We start from the raw sequence: 7,513 nt of genomic DNA on the forward strand, positions 1-7,513 counted from the left end.
TGTCCTCCCATGCCTGGCAAGCCAGCCCTTCAAGAACCTTGCGCTAGAGTGGGTAGGTCCTTCTTTTCACTCTCCCGTCATCCCTGGGTGTCACAGCAAGCAGCCAAAAGTCTCCCTCTGCAAGGGAGTGGGGGCAGTCCTGTCTGGATCACTCTGTCCCCGTGCCCAGCGTGGGGCCTAGCACACAGCAGGTGCTCAATAAATGTTGGCTGAGTGGATGAAGTGCCAGGCCCACACAGAAGCTTAGAAAACAACAATGAATCCTGCAGCAGACACACCCTTCTCTGCCTGGTAAACTCCTATGCACCCTGCTATGGCCTGGCTTCCAGTATCGCCTCCTCCAGGATATCCGGAGTGCTCTGAGGACCAAAAAGAAGGAGCCCTGCAACTTGGCCCTCAGCCCTGGGGTGTCTGCACTTTCCTCTGGGACCCATTCTCCCTTATCTCTGGCCCAAGGTCTCCCTTCACCCACACAGGCACCCCTGATTGAGTGCCGACCCTCTTCTTCCTGCTGTGATCACACTCAGGGCCCAGGGGAGAAGATCTGATCAGTCTGCCTCTTCATGGAAGGCCTCCATGCCACCCTGAGTGCAGGATGGGACAGGGGTGCCCACCTGACCCAGCCCCTCATCCTGGCACCCTGTCCCCATGGCTCAGCTGGTCTTCCTCCTTCGACCCTCCTCTTCCTCCCCTCCCCAGTTGCAGGGCCTCCCTGAGCCCCGCGTGGGGAGTGGGGGGCACCCACCTGAGCCAGGGGCACAGCGGGTGTTCAGGACACAGAGCTGTGGGGGGACAAGGGGTGGAGGTACTCACACACCCACTGGAAGGACAGGTCGGGGAAGGGGGGCGGCTGCCTCTCTGCTCAATTCTTTATTGGGGTCCCCAGACACTGCTGGGGAGGGGCTGCTGCCTTCTAGGCCCCTGCAGCAGGTCCAGGGTGGAGAGGGGGTCCCAGGGCCTGCTAGGAAGGAAGGAGGTTTGGGAAGACCAGATGTGGGGAGGGGCCGTGTGCAGAGGAATGTGGGCTGGCCCCTCCTTCCCTACCCTTGAGGAAGGACAGAGGCAGATGGCAGCTGGGGGGCTGAGGACAAGGGGGAGGCCCAGCCAGCCCGGCCCAAGGCTCCTATGGGCGCCTATGGCCCCTCCTCGGGGGCGACGGGGGACACAGCCTTCTCAAGTTCCTGGTCCCTCACCCTCTGCCAGCTGTGTGCAGCTGGGGCCTCGCCCTGAGGAAACCCAACACTGGTGGCAGGGGGGCCGAGAGGCCCCAGCCAACTCCCTGACCTGGGCGGGGGGCCATTTGTGCCCGGCTATACCACTCTTTGTTAAAAGGGACGACATGGGTGAGCGCCCGAGCCTGGAGCCTGGCAGATGACATCATCCCGCTGAAGGCTGGAGAGCACAGTGTTGAGGCGTGGGGTCCCTGTGCTGGGCAGGAGCAAGGAGTTGCCCAGCCCGTCCCCCACCCCCAGCCTCAGTCTCCCCGGGTCGCACCTCCCCCTGCCCAAGCTCTGGCAGCTCCTTTCTCCCGCAGGAGCCTCGCCACCTCCCAGAAGGGACAGGGCCGAGCCCACGACTCTGCCTACGTTCAGGATGAGGGACGAGGCTCGGAGACGTGGGCACTTGCCCAGCGCCCCTCATGCCACGTGGAGCAGGCTTGGACCTGGAGGCCCACTGTAGAGCCCGCCTTCTCCCCACCCCGCCCTGGGCTCTTTGTGCCCTCCAGCGCCCAGCCCGCCACCACCCCACTTTGCAGAAGAGGAGACTGAGGTCCAGCCCAGGGTGCCAGCCCCCCGAGCCCCCCCTGCCCCAGCTCCCTGGGTCCTGCCCAGAGCCTGGAGGGAGGGGGCCATGCGGGGAGGGGCTGCCAGATGGCTGTAATCCCATGTCAACAGGGGCTTAAACACCTGCCCGGTCTCCTCCCACCCACCTCGGGCCTGCCCCAGCATTTCTGCACATCTCAGCTTGCAAGGGGCTTTCCCGCTCCGCCAGAGTCTGGGGGGCCTCTGCCCACTCCTCCTGGGACAACTCGGCCTCCAGCCACAGCGCGCATCTGCCAGTCTCCCCAGAGGGCCCACCCTGACTCTCCCTCCCCAGGCCCCCAACAGACCCCGTCCAGTGGGTGCCTGGCCGGGTGACTTTCAGGCCCTCTCAAGCCTGGGGGTCCCAGCCAGGACCGCGCCCACGCGAGCCGAGGATGAAGACACCAGGCAGCTCCGGAGGTCCGTTCCATGGGCCCAGCCTGTGCCGGCTGTGGGGGAACGCAGGGCAGGAAGGTGGGAGCTCATCCTCCCCCCGCCCCCTCCCCCCCCCCCCCCCCCCCCGCCGCCCAACGGGCCCTCCTCCTCCTCCTCCTCCCCCCCCTTTCAGGGTCCCACAGGCCTTTCAGGGCTGACGATGGCAGGTCTGGATTTCCATGTCAATGGGCCGGCAGGGCTGCCTGGCAAGCTGGTTAACAAGCCCGAAGCCCCACTGGGGAGGCTGTGCTGGGCGTTAACACCAGCTCCATTCTCCCGGGGGCTCCGTGGCCTCGCGGTTGCCATGGCGCCCTGCGTGGCCTTTGGGGCCACGGCTAATCCTTTCTCTGGGCCTTTCATCCTGGCCGCCCCACCCCCGGGCTGGTCGCTGGTGACTCGGGCATGCCCAACAAGGCTGGTTTCTCTGCCGGGGTCAGAGGAGGCCATAAATCCAGCCCCGTGGCCCCCAGGCCCCTGGACCCAGCCCTTGGTCCCTGGCATTGTCCCCACCTTCCCCCTCTGGGAACTCTGGTGGCGGGAAGGAGGCTTTGCCAAGTAGTCAGCTCCTGTCCAGTTGAGCGGAGGGCCCCAGGCCCGTCCTCGGCCCCGTCCTCTGCTCGTCTGTCCACACTCTCTCCTGGGTCCTCATCTCCATTCACTGTCCCGCGCTCCCTCAGCTTCGGCCAGGGCCTCTGTGCTGTTCCTGGAAGGTGCCAGGCCTGGTCCTGCCTCAGGGCCTTTGCTCCAGCTGTTTGTTCTCTCACCTGGAATGTTCTTCCCCATGCTCCCCTACTCACAGCCTTGAGTCTTCACTAGAATGTCATCTTCTCCATGAGGCCACAGGCCCGGCCCCTCCCAGCTCCCTGCACCCGCCTCAATTTTTCCCGCAGCCTTGTCCCTCCCAACGCGCCATGAGGAGCATTGTGTGCTGTCCTTCCTTCCAGAACACCAGCTCCACAAGGCAGGGACACAGCAGCAAGGAGGTGGCTGGCCTCTGCGTGAGAGAATGGGAAGCTATCAGCTCAGAGAGGGGGAGCCTGAGTCCTGAGGACACACAGCAATCGAGAAGCGGATGAGGTCCCAAGTCTGGGCTGGTCTGACTTCCCACTAGAGGTCTTCACTGTCCCCTCTGCCTCCTGGGCCCAGAATCTCACCACGGAAACCACCTCTCCCTGCTCCAGCATGGTCTGTCCCCAGAAGACGGAATCCTGGGGTCCTGCAGTTCCAGGATTCAATTAGCCTGGCCTCCAGGCCCAGGCTTGGCTCCTCACTGCTCCTCCCCTGCCTAGCTTCTGCTTGCATGCATCCAGTGAAGGGGCGCTCACCACCTGGGCGGTGCAGACAGGGAGACTACCTCCTTGCATGGGCGTGTTCCCAGTTCTGGGCTCCAGCTCAAAGGGACCTTGCTGGGGCCTCCTGGTCTTACGGTACATGGGTAATTGCTCCCTAGCTGGACTGTGGGCGAGTGGCTGTTACCAAGGATTCAGGCCTGATGTGCCCTGAGTATCTCCTGAAATTAGCACCCAGGGAGGCTGGGCCTGGCTGTTCTCCCACAGCCAGGCACCTGCTGGCTCTCACCACCCTCTCTGGAGTCTCGAGGCAGTTGCATGAGGCGGGAAGGACAGGAAATGGCTCCATTTTACAGCTGAGAAAACTGAGTCTTAGGAAGAAAAGCCAGAGCCTCCTGGAGGAAGCAAAGCCTGATTTCTGACCCCAAGGCCTCCGCCCAGGCCATCTGGCAAGGGGGCAACAGCCCAGGGTCACTGCTTCTCCCTGAGGGACCTCACACCACCACCACGACAGCTTTCTGAGCCTTAGTGTACCCAGTGAGATGGGCGCGACAGGCACCCACGTGGGCCTTGTGGCCGGGGCCCGGGCCCTCCTCCCACCCCCACCCCCAGGGATCTCCGCTCCCAGGGGCCATGGGGACTGACAAGGGGCTGGTGGCCCAGATCCCTGCCCTGCGGCGGCCTGGCCAGGGGCAGCCCTGAAGGTGGGAGCCATCCAGACAGGCCTGAGCCATCTGGGGGTGAGGGGACAGCAGCACAAAAATGGGGGTGAGGGTGCCGGCTGGGCAGGGCCCCTGAGAAGGCGGCCCCAGAGGGAGGCAGAGGCCAGGAGGGCATGGAGGGTGGTCGGGGGTGTGGTGAGAGAGGCCAGCAGCGGAAGGGCCATGGAGGCCTGCAAAGCCTCCGGGCGGGGTGACAGAAGCCCTGCCAGCCTTGGTTTCCTCATCTGTTACAGGGAATGAGGAAGGGAGACCCCTCCTCCCGGAACAGCAAGGGCCCCGCACACCGCCAGCGTGGAAGGGATTGTCAGGGGCCCTGAGAGACGGAAGGGAAGCCGAGCGGGGAGGCCAGGCCGGGAGCCTCTCTCCGCAGAGCGTGGGCGAGGGTGAGATTCCAGAACTCCCCAGGGAGACTGTGGAAGATCCAACCTTGCAGCTGCCATTGGCTGTGCTGTCGAAGCCTGTGGCTGTCCCCACCCTGTACTTCCTGCCTTCCCACTCTTCCCGGAGGCCATCGGCTGACAAGTTGTGAGGGTCAGGCACCTCTCACTGTATGGGAGACATCACAGCCCAGAGAGGACAAGGGACTTGCCCGAGGCCACACAGTGGAAACCTTGACTGTGAGCAGAATGAATGAATGAGTGGATGAATGAATGAAGGTCCCTGTGCCATGGGCTGCCTCCTCTGAGCAGGAGAGCCCTGGAGGAGGGCAGAGCACGGGCATGAGCAGGCCTTCTTGCTGCCCTGGCCACTGCACTTGGGGGCAAACACCAGCTTCCATGGCCTCCCCCTCCCCAAGTCCAGTCTTGGGTGGAGGCAGCAGAGACAACAGCCCTCACCTGCAGCCACCCCGCCCGCTGTGGGGACACCGGGCCACTCACGGAGGCTGGCACAGGCCCCTCGGGGGAGCGCACGGATCTGCCGCTGTGTGGGTGCCCGCGGCCTGGAGCCCTGCCGGGCGGCGAGTCAGAGCAGGCTGGCCCACCTGGGAGCAGGCCGGGCTTCGCGCCTGCGGGGCCCCGAGGCCCCCACCCACTAGCTCTTCCTCTCCCCCTAACCCCAGCCTCAGCCCCCCTGCCCAGCCCACTCAACTGCTTCTTGGCACCAACCAAAACCGGGGTGCCTTTGTGCAGAGGGTTTACCCTCTCTGGCCTCAGTTTCCTGACTTGCACCATGCAGATAAAGGCACCCCCTTAGGGCGTGGCTGTGTGGACCCAAGAGAAGCCCCCTCAGGAGTGAGGAGCGCGGGCTTGTGGAGGGGGGCTCAGCGGAGACTTGGCCGTGGGAGGCCGCGGGCTCTGGAGGGAGGCAGATCTGGGCTCAGCTCCTGCTAGTGGGTTAGAAACCTCCCCTGAGCATAGAGCCTGCGCTGGGGATGCAATCCACAATGAACAGACAAGATGGGGGCTCTGAATTCCGGGGAGGCCGGACGACGACAGTGACACAACAATGGCAATAATGATAACAACCGCCACGGCATCTCAGTGCACTCAGTGTGCACTAGGCCTGGGGGCATTCGCTCCTCAGATCCTCACGACTCCCTCCAAGGCCAGCCTTCTCATGACTCCCGTTGTACAGTGGAAGAAACTGAGGCACAGAGAGGTCCTGTGACTCCCCTGAGGTCACCCAGCTAACAATCAGCAGAGCCAAGACTTAAACCCCGGGGGTGTGGCTCCAAGAGGCAGATAAACACGCCCAGTGACCCTGAGCAAAGCGTCTAGACCCCCTCGGCCTCGCTTTCCCCAGACTCCCCCGCCTGAGGTGAGGCCCCCAGGGCAGGCTCCGCGCAGTCAGAAGAGGGACGTGGCAGACGGGAGTCCTGGGCGCAGGCTCGACAGCTTGCAGGCTGTGGGGCCCCCACCGCACTTGCCCCCTTTTCAGTCCCTGTAAAATGGGGGTAGCAATCCAGATCCCCAAGACGGACCCACAGCTGAGGAGGGCAGGCCCCTCATCAGGGAGTCTTCCAGCACTCGCTCAGCTGGCTGCAGGCAGTAGCCCCCCGCTCGCCTGAGCCTGTGGACTCCAGACGGGCCCCACACCCCCAACCAAAGCCGGCTGGGGCTGCAGAGACAGCTGCAGGCGTGGACCACCCCCTGGGGGGCGGGAACAGGGGTCGTGGGAAGGGGCCGCGGGGGAGGGCCCTGTGGACACACCTGGGAGGCCCAGCCTCCCAAGGGACGCGGGAGATGGCATCAGAGCCAGCCCGGCCTGCCTGCAGCCAGACGGCCACCCCACCCGCCCGCCATCCTCACTGGCGGCCTCTGGGGAGTGACCCTCCCTCTGGCTCCACGGAGGCGAGAAGGGGAAGAGGCAGAGGAACCGGCTGTGTGGGACACCTGAGCCCGCTGACCAGGCCTCCCAGGGGGCGGCTGCCCGGGGGCTGGGAGGCAGAGACGGGGCCCGTTCCCACCGTCTGCCCCCAGAGGGCCCGGGAGGAGGCAGGTCAGCAGGTGGCAGGCCAGCTGGGGCCCGGGCCTGCCGCCACCCGCTTCTGCAGGCCAGGGGAGACAGGCTGGGTGCCTCTCGGCCTCAGATTCTGTATCTGTGATCAGGGACACTGTCCCTCCCCTCCCAGGTCTCCTGGGAGCAAGACAGGCGGGCAGGCTATTACCCCACTTCACACAGTGAGGGCCGAGACTCCGAGCAGGGCTCACGGGAGACACAGTGGGGCTCCCAGCTCTGCTGCTGTGGGGCTGGTGATCAGGGCCAAGGAAGCCACCCTCGGCGTGGTGCGTCCCCAGACCCGGCCTCAGTCCTGGCTCTACCACCCCCGCTGGGTGAGCTCAGAGCCAGGCTTCCACAAATTGTAAAAGGCACTCGGGCAAATCAGCTGAGCCCGTGTCTTGGCATGGGTGATGACGGGGCGGAAGGCGCCTTCCGGCCGGTGGGGCAATCACAGTGGGGCCTCGCTGGCCCAGAGCCTGATGGCTACTCGCCCGGCGGTCATGCCCAGACCTGAGGGCTGAGAGAGACACGTCCCACGAGCGAGAGGGCCCAGCAGAGCACCGGGTGGTATGGGGTAGTTGGCTCTTCTGCACGGACCCCTCTATCCTTGGGCTGCGCAGGTGCCTGGGGCGCCTAGACCCAGCCGGGTGCACAGGGGCAGGGCGCCTGTCTGTCCATCCATCCTGTGTGGAGGTGGGGACCGTAGGCCGCATTCCCGCTGAGCAGGCCTGGCGCTCCCCACTGTCTGAGCCGCCACCCCTGCCTCCACCAACCACCGGGCCCTGTGCCCTTCCTGACTCACACATGTCAAGGGGTGCCCCCC

Source organism: Ceratotherium simum, chromosome 26 (assembly GCF_057802395.1).
Source record: "Ceratotherium simum simum isolate JZ-2026a chromosome 26, ASM5780239v1, whole genome shotgun sequence".
In the NCBI taxonomy this organism is placed as follows: Eukaryota; Metazoa; Chordata; class Mammalia; order Perissodactyla; family Rhinocerotidae; genus Ceratotherium; species Ceratotherium simum.